The sequence below is a fragment of the Antechinus flavipes genome, chromosome 1 (assembly GCF_016432865.1).
Source record: "Antechinus flavipes isolate AdamAnt ecotype Samford, QLD, Australia chromosome 1, AdamAnt_v2, whole genome shotgun sequence".
Classification (NCBI taxonomy): Eukaryota; Metazoa; Chordata; class Mammalia; order Dasyuromorphia; family Dasyuridae; genus Antechinus; species Antechinus flavipes.
In genome coordinates, this window is record NC_067398.1 from 417,983,698 (window position 1) to 418,006,833 (window position 23,136).

Genomic DNA, 23,136 nt, shown 5'->3' on the forward strand with positions numbered 1-23,136 from the left:
GTCTCTTTTTGGGGTATAAGTCCAATAGAAATACCGCTGGATCAAAGGCTATGCACAGTTTGATAACTTTTTGAAGGCTCCCCTATTCTGTCAGAAAATGGGAAATGGGGCCAATCCCAGTCCTAGTAAACAATGGGGGAGAGTGATATTCCTTTATCCCCACAAGTAGCTCCCCAAGAGAATTCCTTTAGCTACCACCTACAATTGGCATCCCCTGACAACTTTCTAAAGCCTCTGTACTAGACCTTTTTAAGACAACATCAGGGAGTGGAGGATTGGATCTAATTATTATAAACAGATATGTTTTTACCCCAGGAATGGAAAAAAAAATACCTACAGATACTTATGGCCCTTTATCTTCAGGCACTGTAGACTTAATTACAGATAGAAGTAGACAAAGTATGAGAGAATTTCTTATTGCCTCTAATGTAAGTGATGAAGATTATATAGAAGAAATATTAGCCATGGCTTGGGCCAGTAAAATAGTGGAAATTCCCCATAACTCTCACATTGCTCAAATGATAATAATATCTTATGTTAAGTATTAAATCTCTCGGAAATTATTAGAGTTTGGTAGTTCTCGAGTAGCTGTTTTCTGGGCATAGACTATTACTAGCTCCTATCAAAAAAATACATTCAAAGATTTAAGGGAAAAAATTTGAGGGATTAATCGTTACAGGCACATACAAGTCAATTTTTGGATTATCAAATAGGCTAGGATAGGCACAGTAGCATTACCAAAACAAAGTGCCAAAATACTAAGTGGGAAGATCTTGAAGGGAATAATGGCTATTTTCAATCTTATTCTAGGAAAAAATATATATTGCACAGATGAATTATATATATCTAGCCTTTCCAGTCATGCATTGCATCCTTTTAAATGTCAATATGAACAACCATTATTGTTTTCAGACTTCAATTAGAGACCACCGTAGCTTCTTCTTGCCATACAGTGGATCCTATCCAGTATTCTCAAACACTCTGATGTGGATAAAAGTGGCCTATCAAAAGAAAATCCAAGCATCTCAAATTAGGACATGTTGAATTTTCTACTAGGCCTTGGAATTCCCCAATATCTGTAATAAAGAAAAAAAGAATCAGGAAAATGTTGAATGTTACATGACCTTCACACAATAAATGTTACTATGGTAATTATGGATCCACTTTAGCCTAGCCTTCCTTCCCTTGTAAGATGTTGCCAGTCATATTACAACATCGCCATTTTGCCAGCAGAATGGCCCCTGATAATTACTGACTTAAAAAAAAAAAAAAAAACTTTCTTTATTATTCCTCTTCAAAAGATGGATAAACATAGATTTGCTTTTACTATCCCTAGTTTAAATATGGAGGCAGCTCCACAAACATTTCAGTGGAAAGTTTTATCTTAAGGTATGAAAAATAGTTCTACAATGTGACAAAATTTCATTAGCTATGCTATTTCATCATTAAGACTGAAATATACAGATTCCAAAAAAAAAAAATCACCATATGAAGGATATTTTATGTAGTAGCAAAGATGTAAAAAATACCTCAATTCCTTAGTATATGATTTAGAACAAGCCCTACATTCATGGGATTTGATAATTGCTTCTGAAAAAATCTGAAGACAATCCCCTTCTTAAATATCTTGTCTATTGTTAGTAATCCAACCCCAGAAACTTCAGATAAGAAAAGATTCATTACAAATGCTAAATTAGTTTGAAAGATTAGAGTATCTTAATTGACTTCAATGTGTGCTATAGAGACCCACACATCAACTTTCCCATTTATTCTCCAATATACAAGGAAACCCTTCTTTAAACTCTCCTAGAATTCTGTCTCCAGAGGCCAACCATGAACTACATTTTGTAGAGAAAAAAATTATCTGAGACCCAATTAACAAGAATACTTCCTAGTGAAAAGATACGAGGGACAATACTTGAGACTCCTGTATCCCCTACTGCAGCCCTATAGAAATCACAGGAAATACTTGAATGGATTCATCTCCCCCACTAATTTGCTGTCACTTTTATGCCATATACCACAAAGGTAGCATTTCTAATGAATAAATTAAACAAACAACATCTCAACTCAATGGCTCTTCCTTGTTAATCATACAACAACCATATCTCAATCAAAATCTCAAGTAGCATCCTTAACATCTCAGGATGAAGAGTGGCCCAATATTTATTTCTACTTACAGTGTTGAAATAGATAATCACAGACCTTCTATAAAATTAGTCACTTTTTGTGAAAAATATCAATGGATATTCACAAAGTTAATAAAGAACTATCTTTCAGTACTTACTGCATTTATCAATGGCTCTACTTCAGGGAAAGCAGGATACTAGATAAAAAATACAATAAGGTCATACAAATTTGTTACAATTCAGAAGAAAATACTGAAATCTCAGCAATAATTCTCCTTGAAGATATTATAGAACCCCTCAATATTCCTTCGGATAGTTAAGTATGCTGTATATGTCTTTTCTCATATACAAACCTCAAGAAGTCAAGTCCACTTGCCCCTCTGAAATATACAACCTGTTTTATAATCTACAACAATTGATTTGTGCACACTATAATTGTATTTACACTACTTATATTAGATCATATTCTAACCTTCCTGGACCCTTATCAGCAGACAATGACACCACTGATATCCAGTTACAATTTTATCCTACAATATTAACCTGTCCTTTCCAATATGTTATTGACAGTCATAAGCAATTTCACCAAAAATTCCCCTATCTGCACAGACAATTTCAAATCACAAGAGAACAAGCTAGACAAATAGTTAAAAGTTGTCCTGTCAGCTCTACATATCATCATGTTACATCTACCTCTGTCAATCCTTGAATATTCTCAGTAATTGTATTTGTCAAATGGATGTTACTCATATATCCTGTCTTTTGTTCATGTCATAGAAGGCACTTATTCTTCCTTTACTTTTGCCTCAATACAAAAAGATAAAGCTGTCAAACATGATATTAATCATTTCTTTTTGGCATTTATCCTTATGGGTATTCCTAAACAGATAAAAACAGACAATGCCCCTGCCTATACTAATAAAGTTTTTAATGACTTCTGTTCTTCCTATAGTCTATAATCAATTACCAGAATTCCATATAATCCCACCAGTCAAGCTCTTGTAGAATGTTTTAATAAGAATCTAGAACCACACTAGACAAACAAGAAGGGGAATATATACTATTACCCCACAAAGAAAATTATCAAAAACACTATATATTTTAAACTTTTTGACAATGAATAAAGATAAGGATACATGACCATGGGAAAAACATACCTAGACTTTATTGAGAGATTAGGAAATTATCTCTGTATGACACCCTCACTTTTAACTTTTATATTGTCAAATATCCCACCTTGTAGTAATAAACCAAGAAGATGGGATCCATTCCTTCCTGGTTTAAGTGTCACTTATCCATATCAGAAAATATCTCAATAAGAGGAAAGCCAGATTAGATGTCAAGCTGGGGAACCAAGGAAGATGAATCCTTTTTGGAATTTTTTTCTCCTTTGGAATCCTTTTTTTTTCTTCTTTGGAATCATTTTTCTCCTCAGAGATATTACAAATAGAGAATGAGATTAAGATAAAAAAAATGTGGAGAGCTTTTAATGTCCTTGAGAGGATTAATCATACTTTGTTTTTTCAGAACAATGGGAAGGGGAACATTTATATATAGGAATAGATCATATGCCAAAGCTTGTTTAGCACCATCACTAACTTTTATTGTGGCTAATTACTATGGTGACTGAAAAGGTAAAGGGAAGAAACTGCATTAACTTTACTTTAGGAGACACTGAATGTCATTGGAATGTTACTTGTATAAATTGTATATTTACTCAGTGTATTGATGTAACTGCTAAATATGTCTTAATTGTAGCATAAGCTTCCATCACAACATTTCCCACAAATATTTCCCATCTTTGGTATCAATTCAGCACGAGAACATTTGTTGCACATAAATGCTAAAACACTAGACCGCTCAAAAAGCTTTACAGGCCTGTTGATAACTGGTATTATAGCTCTTGCTTCTTTAATAGTTTCGGCCACTGTTTCTGCTGTAGCACTATAGGCTGAAATTCAGACAGTTATGTTTGCTGACAAGCTAGCCAGAAACATTGCTTTGGCATTCCAGACACACGAAAATATTGATAAAGATTTTAATAACTAATTGAATTTTTTTAGAATAATCAGTACTTTGAGATGAACTGGAAGTATTGAAATTAAGACTATCAGTGAGATGTGATTATTTATATTTATTTATCTGTGTTGCTCCTTTAATATATAGTATCACTGACACTAATATATCATGGAAAAAGATGCATTCATGACTCCTAGGATCTTGGCATGACTCTAATTTTAGTTTATATATCAGTAATTTATATATAATTACTTCTGGTATGGAAAATGTTCCCATGCTTGGAATTGATCCAATATGAGTGGCACACTTTATAATAAATGATTTTCACAAACTTAATCCTTCTAAAAATGCATTTCTTACACTCTTTCATACAATACAATTTATATTATTTCATATTTTAATTTGCTTTTGTCTTCCTTGTTTTCTTAGAATAATGATGGTCTTATTGAACCAGTCATGATTGACCTGCATGAATTGCAATTAAAAAGTAAAAAGGGAGGAGATGTAGGGAGACAGCTATAAGTCCTTTGGAACACTGAAGCAAGGCAAGATTCCCTGGAGGACTTTATGAGACATGGCAAGGCCTGTTCCACAGCTAGTGATACATATCAGAACTCTCTCAGATTATTTTTTGAAAATGACAATCTACATGATTGGGGTTTACTTTATCTAATGGAACAGGATGCCCTCTAGAGGAACAGCAAACAGATTTACAAAAGTAAACAATTCCTTAAAAGTAGAATTGGCAAAAAAAAAAAAAAAAAATCTTAAAAAAATAAAATTTGCCAAATGGAAAAGGAGTTACAAAAACTCATCAAAGAAAATAATTATTTCAAAATTAGAAATGAGCAAAGGAAAACTAATGATTCTGTGTCACTTCAAGAAAGAAAAACAAAATCAAAAGAATAAAACAAAGAAAAGAAAACATGAAATATGTCATTGGAAACAAATTGGCCTTTAAATAGATCCAATACACATTATTTAAAAATTTTAAATCACCTGAAAGCCATGATCAAAAAAAAAAAAAAAAAAAAGAGGCTATACATTATCTTTCAAAAAATTCTCCAGAAAAACTGCCCTGATATTCTAGAGACAGAAAGTAAAATAGAAATAGAAAAAAATTCACAAACTATCTCCTGAAAGAGGTACCAAAATGAAAACTCCCAGAAATGTTATGGCCGAAATGCAGAACTCTTAAGTCAAAGAAAAAATAATAAAAACAATCAGAAAGAAATAGTGTAAATATTGTAGTGTCACAGTCAGAATTGCATTTTATTTATCAGTTTCTATATTAAACAGATTGGATGTCTTGAATATGATGTTCCAAAGGAAAAATAAGTTGAAATTACATTCACAAATCATATGTCCAGTGAAACAGTATTCTCTTCAGGGAAAAAATGAACCTGCAATGAAACAGAGGATTTCAAAATCTTAAGGAAAAAATTTACTGCTTGAAAACTAAAATTGGACAAGTGGAATCAGATATTGTTCTAAAAGACCAAGATATAATAAATTAGGAAAAAATAAAAGAGAATCTGAAGCATCTCATTAGGAAAAAAAAAAAACTGATCTAGAGAAAAATATTGAGAAGAAAAAACATAATAATAGTCAGATCACCTGAAAGTTATGATTAAAAGAAAAACAAATTGTGGATACAAAAAATTACAAAGGAAAATTTTCTTATAGTTCTACCACAAGAAAGTAAAGTAATCACCACCTGAAAGAGATCCTAGGAAGAAAACTTATTGGAATTTCATAGCTAAGCTTCAAAATTCCCAGATTAAAGAGAAAATATTGCAAATAATTAGGGGAAAAATAAATACTGTAGAGATATCAAGAATTCATAAGAATTAGCAGCTTCTATACTGAAGTACCATAGTTCTTGGAATATTGTATTTCAAAAAGCAAAGGAATCTAATATTATATTCAGCAAAATTGAGTATAATCCTGAATGGAAAAAAAATATCATTTGATAAACAGAAAGACTTTCAAGGATTGAAAAGTAATTTCAAGTAATGAAAAGAGCAGAATTCAATAGAAAATTTGATATAAAGTATCCAGAAGAAATATAAGAAAATCATTGAAGATTAATTATAAGGCAATCATATAGGCTAAAGTAATGACTTAGAAAATATGAAAAGGTTAGAGTAATCATAAAATTGTTGTTATTACTAAGGTAGTTTGAAAGATAAATTGTATATGATAGGGTCATTCTATAAAAACAAAATTGAGCAGGAAAGAAAAAAAGAAGCAATTATTCTATTTAAAAAGGGTTGTAGAAGGAAAAACTAATATATAAGTAACTGGTAAAGGCTGGTAATATTGAACCTTACCCTCATCTAGGTTGAAGAAGAAATAGTATATGTAATTAAAGAAGTTTAGAAATCTTCTAAGTGACAGCTAGGTCATGCAGTGGATAGAGCACTGGTCCTGAAATCAGGAGCACCTGATTTCAAATTTGGCCTGTGTGACCCTGGGCAAGTCACTTGACCCCAACTGACTCAGCAAAGAGAGAGAGAGAGAGAGAGAGAGAGAGAGAGAGAGAGAGAGAGAGAGAGAAATCTTCTGAACTTAATAGAGAGATGAGAAAATTTAGGAATAAAGTAGAGAAGAAAGTTTAAAAATAATTTATAGAATCAGATTAGGAGATTAAGGGAGGGAATGGGTGAAATTTTAGAGGATTAGGTAAAATAAAGAATAAGAGGACAAGGGGAAAAGATAAGATAACAGGAATGGGGTAAAAAAAGAGAGAAATAATAAGTGAGTAAAAATAAGATGGAGGGAAATTCATGAATAATAACTACAATTTTATCAAAATTATTAGAATTTAAGTAATTCTCCAAGTGATAAATGTTCAAAGTTTATGAATAAGGAGTTTTCAAATGAAGAAATTTAAACAACTTACAGTCATATATTTTTTAAGCACTAAATCAGTGGGCACCCTTGCACCCAGTACTGCCATTTCTGGGTCTGTATTCCAAGGAAATCATAAAAGAGGGAACAGGACCTAGATTTGCAAAACTGTTTATAGCAGCTCTTTGAGTGGTAGAAAATAACTGAAAAATGAGTCAATGTCCAGCAATTCAGACTGAAAGTCCAGCAAAAAAGACTGAACAATTGTTAATATATTAACACTTGTGAAGTTATGCAAAACATTTTCATAAAAGTCAAGTTGTGACAAGAAAACAGATTTCCCACCCTAATTATAATTAAAACCTCAAGAAAATTTAAGTTTAAAAAATAGAGAAAGAGATAGAGAAACAGAGAATGCTGTAATCTGTATTCAGATGCAAGCAGTTCCTTCTTTGGGTATGGATTGTATTTTTTATTATAAATCTTTCAGAATAGCCATAGATGATTGAACTACTGACAATAGCAAAGTCATTCATAGCTGGTCACCCCATTATTGCAATGTACAATACAATATAGTAAACAATACAATAATACAAAGCTATTACTTTGCATACAGTACATTTCACTTTGTGTGATAGTTCCTGGAGTGTAGAGGGCCACAGATAGTGGGGAAATTCTTGCTGAGGTATAAGACCCTTCAGCTCAGAGGGAATCTGCTGAAAATGTCTGGTTCTGCTCTCATCTCCCCTTGGGGGCATCTCAGACATCCTGAGAAGTCAGTGGGGTGTAATAACCTATGTTCTACTTGAAGCAGAGATACTTGCAATAAAGAGGCATTTACATATTAATAGCAAGATGCTTATAATTAGCACATGCACGGATGTAGAGATGTAATTCTACTATAGTTAGCACATACTCAGTGTGCTATGGTGATGTAACTATACGAAGGTATTTAAGGCTGAGAGAACATGAAATAAATGGACTCCATATTTGACCATCATTTAAGACCAAGGATTCAGGCTGGTCCCGAGATCCTCCAGAGAGCTAGTCTGGATGGTAGATTTTGGCACCCCAATGTGGGGCTCTAGAAAGCACACTACAGTGAAGGACTTGCCAGGTTTTTGGTTTTATTTGTTTTGTTTTGTTTTTTTCCTGAGAGCAACCTCCTCCTCATTTATTATAAATCAATAATATTCTATCGTAAATGCACACCTTAGTTTATTGAACCATCCCTCAATTGATAAACTTACCCTCAATTTCCAATTTTTTTTTGTTCTGAGAAGAGAGGTGCTATGAATATTTCTTGCATAGATGGGTTGTTTTCATTTTCTTTTTTAAAATCTCTTTTGGTATTCATAACAAGTAGTAGTATTGTAAGGTCAAAGGATATGCATGAATTTATAGTCCTTTGGTCATATATCATATCTTTTGATATGGAACATGGTTCTTATTTTTCATAAGTCTAACTCAATTCCCTCTATGTTTGACAAATGAAGTCTTATCAGAGAATCTTGTAAAACTGAAATGAAAGCAATTATTAGATTTTTTTTTTGCTGAAATATAAACCCACAATCTGACTATCTAATCAAAGTGGATGAATATTTACTAAAATATAAATTGTTCACATTAATATCAGACAAAATAAAATGCTTAGATAATTCCATTTTAGAAAAAGAAATTAAACAAGCTATTATTGAGCCCCTAAGAAAATTTCCATTTGCCAGAGGAATTCACAAGTGAATTCTACAAAATATTTAAAGAACAATTAATTCTAATACTTTATAAACTATTTGAAGAAATAAACAAAAAAGGAGTTTTATTAAAGTTCTTTTGCAGAGTAAAAACAGAGAAAGAAAACTATGGATCAATTTCCATGCAAAAAGTAAGTTAAATGAAATGCATAGAAAGAGATTACAGATCTCTTTATATATCTTCATAAGTCAAAAACTAGGTATTCACCAGCATCATATTTCATATATAAGATAAAGTCAAAATGGGCATGTGATTTAGACATAAAGGTTGACACCATAAGGAAATTGATGTGTCATGAAATCATTTTCTTATCATATCTGTAGATAACACATTTGGGATGAAATATGAGATAGAAAATATTGTGATATGTGAAATTAACAATTTTAATTGTAATAAAAACATTTGTGTACAAATGAAAGAAATGTAAATAAAAACAGAAAGAAAGCTGAAATGTTAGGGGAAAAAAAACATTTTCAGTACTATATATGTATAAAACTGAGCCAAATTCATTAGAATTTTTTCATTCCCCAAATGATAAATGGTCAATTGTTCTAAATAGGCAGTTTTTTGATGAAGAAATCAACTATCCATTTTTTAAAATAACTTTTTATTGATAGAACTCATGCCAGGGTAATTTTTTTACAACATTATCCCTTGCATTCACTTCTGTTCCGATGTATATGTGTATGTGTCTTTAACTGTTGACAAATTTTGTTCTGAACTCAAAAATTCTATGCACAGTTTTTACAGGATCATCCTATAATTTCATATTGTTTAATATCATTTATAACAGAAAAGTAAGGTTGGTTCAATACTCAGAATAATATATAAACATAATCAATCTTATTAATAAAAATGATTAACACTTTTGACTAGATACATCAAATTATTGGTTAAAAAAAGTAGAAAACATGGTAATAAATGGATTCTTTCTTAGTACAACGAGTGTTCATCTAAAAACAAGAGTCACCATTCTATGTAATGGAGATAAATTGGGGGCTTCACTGAAAAGATTGGAGGTAAATTTAGTACACATGCCCATTGCCATCATTTTCATTCTTTTCGTATAGCTAGATATGCAGCTATAGATATGATAAGAAAAAATGAGATAAAGTAGAAAAAGCACAAATAAAATACCATTTTTTTGATATTGTGAAATATTGCTTAGAAAAATCTGTAGAGTATATCAGAATTAATTGAAATAATTAAGAAATTTAGAAAAGATTCAGGATATAAAATAAATCCACATAAAGTATTAGCATTTCTGTAAATTACTAACAACACACAGCAATAGAGATAGAGTAATTAAATATAAAATAACTTCAAAATTTAGAAAATTATTAGCAATCCATGTGCCAATGTATACAGAGATACCATATGAATATAAACACAAAAATTATTTATATAAATAAAGATAGGTATGCATAACTAGAGAAAGATGGATTATTTGTGAAGTCAATCCAATCCAATAGCAAAAGAAATAGTGCCAAAATGAATGTACTTAACTGCACCCATATCAAACTACCAAAAGATTGCATTATGGATTTAATAAGATTATAATGAAATCCATCTTGAGGAACAAAATGTCAAAAATCTCAAAGGAAATAAGAAAATAGTGAAGAGGAAAGGGGACTAACTTCAAGAGATCTCAAACTGTAGTACAAAGCAACAATCATCAAAATTATTGGTATGGCATAAGAAAAAAAAGAGATTTCTTTGGAATAGATTATGTATATAAAATACAAAACAGATAATGAATATAACTCATTACAATAAACATAAATTTCAAATTGATTAGAATAAAATACTCTTCTACAAAAAATTTTGAGGAAATTTAATTTTAATGTGTCAGGAACTAAATATAGACATATTACATGCATCATATATTAAGATAATCTATAAATGGCTACTTGATACAGGTATAAAGTGTGACATTATTTATAAATTAGAGGAAGAATGAATAAAATGCAAGAATATGGAAAAGGAGAGAGACCATAACCAAATAAAGGATATAAAACATCAGAGAACATAAAAAGGACAATTTGATTACATAAAATTAAAATGTTTCCAGCCAAAAAAATATAAAAAAATAATTATTCAAATTCACAAGAAGTATAGTCATTCCATAATTAATGAAGATATGGACAGGAATTCTTCAAAGACAAGAATTAGAGCTATTAATAGCCAAATTAAAAAAATGTTCTAAATCAATAGCTCTGAGACAAGAGCTAATTAAAAAAAAATCTGGTTCCATTTCAAACATCATTATTGGCAAAATTAATTAAGAAAAAGAAAGTAATAATTTGCTGAAAGGACTATGGTAAAACAGGTATATTGATACGTTGTTGGTATATTTGTAAATTTATCCTGCCATTATAGAAAGTCATTGAGAACTATTCGCCTAAATGTATTAAATTGTATTCACACTTTGACACAGTAATATTTTACTGCCTCTGAGACCTGGTTCTCTCCTGTCTCCCTCTGAGATACAACCTCCTTGCTCTTTCCATAACATCTGTGGTTTCATTTTTACTCATTCTCCCTGATTCATTAGTTGAGATCAAAGTTTGGAACAGTCCTTGTTACCTACTTCCTTTTCTAAGCTCTCTTGACCTTTATCACTTAGAAATTTCTCCTTTGAGTTTCAATCAATTCATATCTACCATTCAGTCAAAATTCTAGCAGCTATTGCCAACAAATCTTTAAGATGCTTGTTTTCTTTTCTTTTTTTTTTTTTATCAGTAAATTCAATCCCTCACTCACAGTCTTTCTCTCCAGTCCATTGCTGGTCTTCATTCTAAAGGATTTAAACATAGATAGATAGATAAATAAATAGATAGGTTGATAGATAGGTAGAAATATAGGGATATATATATGTATATATATTATAGATAGATATAGATATACCTACAAACACTCTTGGCTCTCATTTTGTCAGTTTCCCATGATGTAATCCTCCATTCCATTTTAGCTATATCTGAATCTTGCCATTATGCACAGATGTTCCACTTCCATTCTCAAGAATTCTGAAACTCTCTTATCAGAATTTATTGTCAATACATCTCTTTTTCTCCTTTCACTCCCAAAACCTGTTCTTCATATTCACAGTGAATTCCAAAATCTAAATCCCTTTTCTCCTACCCCTCTAACTATCCCCTAGGCCATCACTCTTACACAGGCCACACTCTCCTTTCTTCCTCATATTGATCCCTTACTGAAAAAGTTCAACTCCATATTTTCTCCCTCTCTTGAATACAGTGCTCCTTATGAATTAACAGGTCTTATCCTGTCAAAGCTTAGCTCTGACTTTCATAATATAATGTCTTCATTCCTACACATATGCTGTTGATAAAGCTGCTTAGATACAAAAAACTGTGCTTACTGTATCCATTACGATTTGATGTTATATAGTCATACCTGGCCCTCAATGAGACAATCTTTTTTATATCTTTCTGCTCCCTATCCCACTTACAATAGCAGCTATTCCAAACATATTCATTCCTTTTCAAATCTTTCCTTTTTGAACTACCTTTATTCTGTTAGGCAAGAATTTTGCCTCATATTTCATTGTAAAACAAAACAAAACAAACACTGAACATATTTACTAACATCTTCTTTTTCCTTCCCCATAATTCACATCTCTTGTAAACTTCTTGTCACTGTCTCCTCCTGGAATGTTTTCTTGTTTTACATAAAAAGCTGATCCTTCCTTTTGTAAAAATAAATCCTTTTAAATGGTCAAGCAATTCCTTTTCATTCTGTCTATTCTAACAATATCCCCTTTACTATCCTCACTTTCTCACTTAATCTTTGATCTTTCCTCATTTCCTGTACTGTTTATAAAAATGCCAAATCTGTACTACACACTAGCCATTGTCATACATGCTTCTTTTTCTGAGAAAGCTTAAGGTCAATGGCAAGAGACTTATCCACTTTTTTTTCTTATTTTTTTTAATTCTCTAAAATATGGTTCCAGAATATATCATTTAACCAAAACTTTAAAGATACTAATTATCTCTTAAGTGGCAAATCCAATGGGCTTTCACATTCTTCATTCTTGATATTGCCAAAACCATTAGCACTATCAGTCATTCTCCTATTCTTGATATTCCCTCCTCTCTAGAACTTCATGACACTCCTACTATCCTGCTTCTTCTACCTAAGTGAACCTTCTCCCTCTCTTTTTTGGAGCCTCATAGAGAATTTAGCTTCTACTAATGAATATCCCACAAGACACTCTGCCAAACCCTCTTCTTTTCTTCCACCAGATTTTTTCACTTAGTAATTTTATCAGCTCCTATGGATTCAAGTATAGCTCTTTGATGAAATTAAATCTCCAAGAGGATGAGTAAATAGAAATAAATTTGGGAAAGCAATAAGTTATAAAAAGAATATTATATTAAATTAGCATAATAGAGATTCAGTTCATGACATAACAAGACATTCATCACAGATTACAGAGTTTTGGTATTTATTATGTGAAGTAATAATTAACAAGAGAAAAGACAAGTTCCCTAGTGAAACTCACAAGTAACCAGGAGAAAGAAGTCATTAAAAGGAAGACATCAAGAAGTAGGAATATGCCATTAACTAATAGCCTAAATCAATAGAGGAGCTTAGCAGACTAACCCCAAAGAGAGGCTAGCAAGGGGAGAATATTATACTATGTACTGTCAGGATAACCCTAACATGGATTTAGCACCCTAAAAGAGATATAACAAAGTGAAACATACCATTAGTCAATGGTAAGCAAAGGAGACAGAAGAAATGAGGTGAGAAGATAGAAATCGTAAGACAGGAATCCATGAGCAGCTAACCCTAAAAGGAATTTTCTTTCCAGTAAATTTATTTATTTTTAATACACATTGCTTTATGAATCATGTTGGGGGAGAAAAACCAGAGCAAAAGGAAAAAGACTTGAGAGATATAAAAAATAGAAATAACAAGTGACCATAACATGTGTTGATTTATATTCAATGTCCTTAGCTCCTTTTTCTGGATTCAGATGGCATTTCCTGTCCAAAGTCTATTGGGATTGCTTCATATCAGTGAACCACTGAGAAGAACCAAATCTTTCATAGCTGATCATTGTCCATTTTTGCTTATTTTGTACAATATTTTCCTTGTTATGCTTGTTTCGCTTAGCATTAACTCATGTAAATTTTCCAGATCTTCCTAAAATCAGCTTGTTCATTATTTTTAAAAGAACAATAAAATAACATTATTTTTAAAAGAACAACCCTTTATCTTCATATACCACAAATTGTTCAGCCATTCCCCAATTGATGGGCAGCTATTCATTTTCCAGTTCTTTGCTACCACAAAAGAGCTGTTTTACAAACAGTTTTTCTCAGGTTCCTTTTCCTTCTTTGTGGTTTCCTTGTGATATAGACCCATTAATAGCACCGCTGACTCAAAGTTGTATGCACAGTTTGATAGCCCTTTGGGCATAGATCCAAATCCTTCTCCAAAACGGTTGTATCATTCCACAACTCTATCAATAATGCATGAGTGTCCCAGTTTTCTCACATCCCTTCTAACATTTATCATTACCTTTACCTATCATCTTAATCAATCTGAGAATATGATGTGGTACCACAGAGTTCTTTTAATTTGCACTTTTCTAATCAATAGTGATTTACAGCATTTTTTCATCTAACTATAGATGACTTTAATTTCATCGTCTGAAAGTTGTCTTTTCATATCCTTTAATCATTTTTTGATTTATAAGTCTGACACAGTTCTTTATATGTTTTAAAAATGAAAATTTTTTCAGAAACATTATGTAGATTTTCCACAGCTTCATATTTTCGATTTAATCTTGCTTCTTTTGGTTTTGTTTGTGTAAAAGTTTTTTAATTTATTCTAATCAAAGTTATCCATTTTGCCTTTCATAATGTTCTCTAGTTCTTTGGTCATAAATCCCTCCCTTCTCCAAAGATCTGATAAGTAAATTATCTCTTGCTCTCTTAATTTGTTTATGGCATCATCCTTTTTACTCAAATTATATATCCATTTTGACTTTATTTTTATATGAGGTGTGAGATGTAGGTCTTTATCAAGTTTCTGACAGCATTATTTGTCAAATAGTGAGTTGTTATTCCTACTTCTGGAAGTTTGAGAGTTAATCAAATGCTAGATTACTATACATCTTGATTATTATATCTTTTGTATCTATTCTATTCCACTGATCCACCATTCTATTTCTTAGCCAGTACCAAATGGTTTTGATGACTACTGCTTTATAGTATATATCTATTGTACCATTTACCACACACACACACACACACACAACACACACACACACACACACAATCTATGTTGATGTGCTTCAATCACTTAATAAACATCTATTAATTAATCACCTATAAAGCATTAGACATTGTGTCAACCTCTAACCTCTAGGGTTATAAAAAGAGAAAAAAGAGAGCCCTTATAAAGGAGGAAGAAATTCCTGGGATATAGAGAGGAAATACCTTGTTATTGAAAAAGCCAAAGAATATGTGAGGGTAAGGTTCAAGAAGATTATAAAGACAGAAGGATGCTAATTCCAATAGAGTAGTGATGGAAGTGACATACATATCCACAGAGAGAACTTTGGAGACTGAATATGGATCAAAGAATATGAGTTTCACTTTTTTATCGTTGTTTTTTGTTTGCTTGCTTTCGCCCCCCCCTCCATATTTTTTTTCATTTTTGATCTGATTCTTTTTGTTTCTGCATAGCATGAGGAATATGGAAATATGTTTAGAAGAATTGTACAGGTTTAACCTATATTGTACTGCTTGCTGTCTTGGGGAGAGGGGTGGGCAGAGAACAGGGATAAAAAATTGTAATACGCAGTTTTGTAAATGTTGAAAGCTATTTTTTATTGTATTTAGAAAAATAAAATACTATTAAATTCAGAAAAAGGAGAATCATAAGACTATGAAGATTTTTGAAATATAACAAAATATTTTGAATTTGTTCCTGAAGGCAATAGAAAGCCACTTAGTTTTATGGGGGGGGGGGAGGAGAAAGGGGGAAATGGTATTTGGAAATGACCTGATTGGACCTGTGTTTTGTTTTGTTCTTTTGGGTGGCTTAATGGGAAAAAAATGAAATAGAGAAATATTTAAGGCAGGCTGCCTTTGCAAAAATTAAAACATTAGGTCCTGCAATAGAATGCTGGCAATACCAAAAGAGAAAAGGGAGAATTACCCAGAAATGTTGCAAAGGTGAAACTGAATGCCCCTTGAGGCTAGAGGAGGAGAAAGGAGTGACTGTGAAATATCCAGTATGACTCCTAGGTTGTGAGCTTTACTGGAAATGGCAACTTAATGTTGTCTTCTTCATTAAAAAGGATGGCAACGATGGGGGTGGGGGTGAGGTGGGGGAGAACAGCTTAGAGTGAAAAAGTATATGAGTGTGTGTGTGTATGTATGCGTGTGTAAAATTATGCTATACATATTTCTACTTATCAGTAGATAATTCTTTTCTTCAGTTAATCTGGGCATTTATTATAGACAAAATGACATTCACTTAAAATCATTCTTAAAATAATATAGCTGTTGCTGTTAATAGTGTTCTCTTAGTTCTGGCCATTTTGCTCTTCATTATTTCATGCAATTTTTTTCTTTTTCTTTTCTAAAATCATTGAACTTCTCATTTTTATAGCGCAGCAGGATTACATCATGATCATATACCAAAACTTGTTCAACCATTCCTCATTTGATGGACATTCCTACAATTTCTATTTCTTTGCCATCACAAGTTGAGCTGCTATAAACATTTTAGAACATATAAAATATTTTCTTTTTTCTCTGATTTTCTCTAGAAAAAGGCCATGTAGAACCTTTGCTGGGACAAAAGATATAGGTAGTTTAATGAATCTTTGGGGATAATTTCAAATTGTTCTTCAATATAATGGGATAATTTTACAATGTCACAAATAGTGTCATCAATTTTCCACATCCTCTCTCTCCAATATTTGTCTCTTTCCCCTTCTATCATTTTAGCTAATGTGATAGATTTAAAGTGATACACCAAGATTGTTTTAATCTGCATTTTTAAAATCTGTAATGCTTTAGGATGTTTTAAAAATATGATTATAAATTGTTTAAATTTCTTCATTGGAAAACTGACAATTCATATCTTCTGAACATTTATCATTTGGGGAATGACATATTTTTATAATTTTTACAAAATTCTAGTTACCATTCACTCATTGTCTCATTTGATTGTTAAATTGATTGAGCAATAGGGATATGAGTTGGCCATACATACCGCCTAGTACCAGCCATCACTCTATCTATTGTTTTTGATTGTGGACAAGTTCTAGTGATGAAGCAGGCAATACACAGGACAGTAGAGTTGGAGCTCACAATGGTGAGATCCTGAAAGTTGAGATAGGTCTCAGGGCAGTTCCTGTAGAAAGATGTGGGTATACTGTATTGTCTCCTGACTCCCAAACAGTAGTGTTGAAAGGTCCAAGAACACAGCAGCACACTCAGCAAAAGAAAAAAGGAAAAAAAAAAAAAAAACAAGAATCAGAGCAGGAGCAGAGGCAATGAAAAGCAATAACATCAGGAAGTCAAGTAGAGGTTGTGATGGTAGTGGTGATGATGATGGTGGGGCAGAATTCAGGAATCCTGCCAGCCCTGAGCCCTTCCATCCCTTCAACTAGTGGTTGGTAGAGGGTGATAGAGGGTGGGGGAGTAGGATGGTAGCTTTTGTCTCCATATTTAGGTTCTCCCACTCTTCCCACCTTTTCAGGAAGCTTAAGCAGTGTGGGCTAGAGAAAGAGTATAAAAGGTCATGGATTCTTTCAGAAAGTAAATTTGATCAAGGAGAGAAGAGCCCGTATGTACTGGGTTGACTTGTTCTAGCTGGAAGCCTCACTTATTCTCTTAGGGAATTGGGTGGACAGGAATGGTTAGGCTATGGAAAGGACATGTACTACTTATGGGGAAAAATTCATTCAGTATTTGTTTTCACTACTTGTGCCTTCTGGAACCAATTAATGATGAATACCAAGACACCACTATACACAGTATTTTTTTTTTTTAACCAGGAAGCCTCTTGTGTAATGTGTTTTAATTCAGATAATGGAGATCTAAAAGACACTTGTTCGCTGGAACACAGTGGTTGGGAAAATAAAGGGACAGCTTCTGCCTAAGGAAGTAACCAATAAATACACAGGTTAGGGAAATCTACACACTAAGGCAGCTGATTCTTTTATATCAGGATCAGAAAAAAGGCATAATAAGATCCACAGAGATATAAGAATTATATGTGTTATAGGGAAGGATCAGAGTCTCTCTAAATATATCTGAATGATTTTAAATCTCTCATGTTGCAGAAAGTGAAGCATCATAGCAAATGTTTCCTACAAAAGCAAAGGTTATGGAACATTTTAACATGGAGATTAATAGGAAAGGAATATCATAGATGTGGTCACTTAAGAGCAGATATAAAATATAGAGGACAAAAGCTAGCCCGACATAATTGATAAGGTTCTTTTGTGTGTGAAATGCCACTTTGTATAAAGGTTATTTTAAATGTCATTTTTTTTAATCTATAAAGCCAAATTGCCATGACATATATTCCATTATAGAAAAAACATTTAATTATATATATTTTTTCATTACAAGGGGTTTTATAGGATACCAAATATGTTCATCATAGAATCATGATAATTTCAACAACGAAATACAAAAAGAAAGAAGATTTTCTTGACTGAGAGTTACATGGAGGCAGAGGTGTCATGTCTTATCTTCCCCAACTAGGCATTTGAAATCAATTTGCCAACCAACAAACACTCATTGGGTTCTTGGGGCCCAACAGGCTGAATAAAAAGGAATAAACTAACATGGATTACAACTGAGAAATAAAGTTCTCAAGCTAATAAGCTTTGAGATAAAACTCATAAGTAATCACAACACTTACACTCTATCTGAAATAGTCTTCCTCTTAAAACAAAACAACCAAAGAGTAAATAAACAAAAGAAAATTTACATATACAAAAAAAGTAAAAAGGCTTATATTTTTAATCTAACACTAAGAGAGAAGGAAAAATTAACTTTAAAATTTGATTCACATATACAAATGGATTAAAGAGGATCAGAAAAGACAAATGATGCTCATTGCACACTTCCAAGTCCTATTTCTAGACCTACTTTGTTTCTCTCCAATTGAATATATCTTCCTTACTGGTTATAGAAGTCACAGTATTTGGGTAATGAATTGACCAGTGAAAACTCATTTCCTTTTTTTTTTTTTTTTTTTTTGCTCCTATGCTGTTGTGATTTTAATATTACACAATTTTAATATTAGACCATATCTAAGATACAAATAAAATAAGAAAGAAATGAGATTTCTCAAAATGTTACTAGAACCAAATTAAGGTTGTGATGAAATTATTTTTCAAAAATTGTCAATGGAAAAAAGTCCTATTGCAATGTGGAAGATGTGTAAAGAGGAAGGTAGTTTAAGAACAACTCCTTGTCATTCATAAAATGTTTCAAATGGAATGTGATGGGTAGTATTTTCTAAACCTTAAAGAACTATAGCATATTAATGATAGCTCCTCTGAAAAAGAAAATAGTATTTATTACTTTGATTGATTTTAGTTTAATTATAATATTAAAACTCTCTTCTTTAGGAAAAGCTAGTCCAAACAACGAAGCATGACTAACATAGTCTCTTAGTTTAAACTACTTATAAATTCAGTGAATACAGTGATAAGACTTTATAATTTTTATCAGATAATTTCAAAAATAAAATAATCATAAATTATAATATTTTGAGATTAATTTTCACTTTCTGGTAATAAAGGGGGCAAAAGATTGCCTATGTTCCCTTTTGGGCAGCTGGAGAAAGGTTAGCTAGAAATCAAGTTTCTCTTCCAGTCTTAGTTGATAAGTTTCTCCCCTCAAATCCCTTTGTTTTTTCTTGATCTAGAATCTAAGTTGATTAATGGCATAGTCTAAGGAAGATCAAAGGAAGGATGGCTGCTAACTATTGACCATAATTTCCATTTTCTCAGTATGCTTTCTGCTTACAAAGACACTTATAAATGCCTAGGAGAGCCTAACTAGTCAGGAGATCTGCTTTGTCCAGTTGAATTATGTTCAAAACCAAGTTTCTGTTTTGTTTTGTTTTTATTCCTCTTTTAAAAAAATAAAATTCAGATTTGTAAAACATTCCTTCTCTCAGAAAGCTAAGGAACTGAGTAATCTGATTTGATACAAAAATTCTAGCATTGCAAATTATGATTATAGATTGCTCAGTAATTTTGTCCTCAGTTTTCTTTTTATCTCAGAAAATTAATTTTAACAGTTATAGTACAGATTGTTGTTTTTGTTGTAACAATCATAGTAGAAGTAGTAGTAGTAGCTATTGTTGCTTCTTTTTCTTTTTCATCTCCTTCTTCTTTATCTTCTTGTTATTTTTTATAGTAATAAAAACTCTTGGGGCGGCTAGTCAGAGCACCAGCCCTGAATTTAGGGGGACCTGAGGTTCAAATTTGGCCTCAGACACATAATACTTCCTAGCTGTGTGATCCTGGGCAAGTCACTTAACCCCAGTTGCCTCAGGGCAAAAAAAAAAAAAAAACCCACAACAAAAAACTTTTGCCTTCATAGCATGGGATTTTGTAAAGGAAAAAAAAAAAAAGACAAAAAGTATTACCAGTTTAAACTTCTGTGTTCTTAAATGTTTTTGAAACTCTTCCTCCAATGAACTTTTATTTCATTGGTCTGTGATATTGGGGTGAAGATTTAAGCATATTTTCCTTTCCTTCAGTAAAGCTCTTAGAATTATTTGATGGACTTATTGTACTCACAGATGGGACCAGAGAATATAGCACATTAAGAAATAAATTAGCAGTTCATTTGTTCCATGTGTAATTTCTCTGTGGGCATGCTTGATATTGCCATTTATGATAAAACCAGCCACAAGCTTTATTGCCATTCAGAATCTGGAATTAAAAATGTCAGCAACATTTCAGCTCTCCCTCCCAAAGTAATCAAGAAATCATAAACAATTTTCTCCTTTAGTTACCTGCATACTGAAAGAAAGTGAAGCTGCATGAGCAATAGAGTAATTAGATAGAAAAAAAAAAATGATGCTGTGAAAAATAGCTGTGAAAAGGACACTGTCCATCATTCATTAATTGAATGCATATTAACTTTTCAAATTTTAAAAACATTTACCTCAGAGAACAAAGACAAAGTGAGTAAAGGGCCAGCCTTTATACTAGAAAAATCTGTGTCCAACTGTTGTCACAACATAGACTAGCTATGTGACCTCAGGCAAATAAGCCACTTCATTTCTCAGTGTTCTGGAATATAGTTCTTTAAGACTATAAGGTATAATATAGATGCCTACATGAATTAGGGAAAAAAAAAAAGTTTCCTCAATTTGTAATCCCATGCTAGGGAAATCACCAAGTCCAATCTGTGTACACACACACACACACACACACACACACACACACACACCTCTGCACGTTGTTGTTGTTTGTCCTTTGCCCTTAAAGATGACCATGAAATCAGGGAGATGATATCATGATAGTGAGGTGAAGTGGATTTAAGTGAGGGAGGGCTGTGCAAGGTCATCTGCCTCACTTTCTCCTCCAGAGTGATCTGAGATTAGTTGCCACATACAGATCAAGATGACTAGAAATGGAACTGGATGCAATGGAAGATCTTGGTCTTTTTAAGCTAAGATCTTCAACCAGTCTCAGTTTGACAGAGGCCACACCCATGTATCAATCTATCATTTAAAACATCTGCATAGATATGGTCACATACACACACATACAGATACCTTTGTATATTATTTCATGTAATTATGCTTCTCATGAATCATTTAACTCCTTAAACTAAATAGATACATATATATTATTTGATATGATTTTTAAACAGAAAAAAGGCATTTTACTAAGACTGGCTGAGAAACAGACAAATATGTGCAAATGGGAAAAATAATCTCTCTTTTAGCAATAAAAACAATTTTAAATATTTGGTGAAAGATTGTGGTGCTAAAAAAGACATATTCATTTTGGAAGGTTTATGTTGGATCTCAGATACTGCAATGTCAGTAAAAATTTTTCTGTCTCTTTTTTCTCTTTATCTTGTTTCTAGGACTAAAATCACATTTTGCTATAGAAGATGCCTAGAACTTACCATGACTTTAAATTATTAAGAACCAAAAATTTATGGTGGGCTCCCTCACACCATAGTTTTGTTCTCTGTCCTACTCAAGTTTTGGAAAGAATACAGATGTAGAAACAAGACATCTGAGTTTGAATTTCAGGACTATAACTTATAAAACTTATTATAACTCATAAAATCCCATAGATACCAGAACTACTTGTCAAAAAACTTAAATGCCTTCAAATTGCTTTTAGGACAGGGTTTTTCTTTTGGGTCATGGACGCTATGGGCCATCTAGTGATGTCTACAGAACTCTTTTCAGTATAATAACTTTAAAATATAGAAAATACAAATCTTTCAAATGAATAAAATAAAATATATAAGAAAATCCAAATAGTTTTTAATGAATAAAATTAAATATGCATGAAAATAAAAACAACAGCAATCATATTGAATGTTACCTATCATTATTTTAGCTATCATCTAGCTATCTACATCTATATCTCTACAAATATATATCTTTCTTCCTTTTAAAATTCTTAGGTTTTTTTTTCCCCCAAAGTTCAGCTTCAGTGCCATTTCTATGGGAAAGCCCCTGTTTGTTAATATTTTATCCCATCTCCAATTCTATTACATTCCATGACCTGTATGTTTAATCCATCAGCAGAATGTGATCTTCTTACTACAAACTATATGTCATTTAATCCTCTTACAAATACACTGCTTCACCTATTATTGCCACTCAATAAATACTTGTTTAATTGAATGTAAGTAAATATAAAACATGTATAAGCATTACAGAATTTTTCAGAAGGGATCTCAATGACCATTTCTATAAAACCCTGACTGAGAAATGAGTCCTCAGAATAATGTAACCAATAAGTAAATTATCTGGCTACTCCTTTTTTTAGACAGCTTTAATTACTAACATTATCTAAGCCTCAAAATCCATGCATGAGATTTTTTCCTTATTGGTGGAGATCAATTCCTCATAACTCCTCATGAGAGTCAAGGTGAAATCAGACAGAATGGGAGAGAAAAGATTCACCAGTTTTGGGGGGTCCTTTTCTAGTCAAGTTTCAAGGGAGAAGATGTAAGAATTGCAGTCTTTTTTTCAGTACCACAAAAAGAAAATCCTAGAAAAAAACTGAACATGTAGAGAAACTGGCAATCTCTTTCATGATTATATTTCCAACATAATACAACTCTAGACACTCCAGTTGATCTTCAATACTCTCTATCTT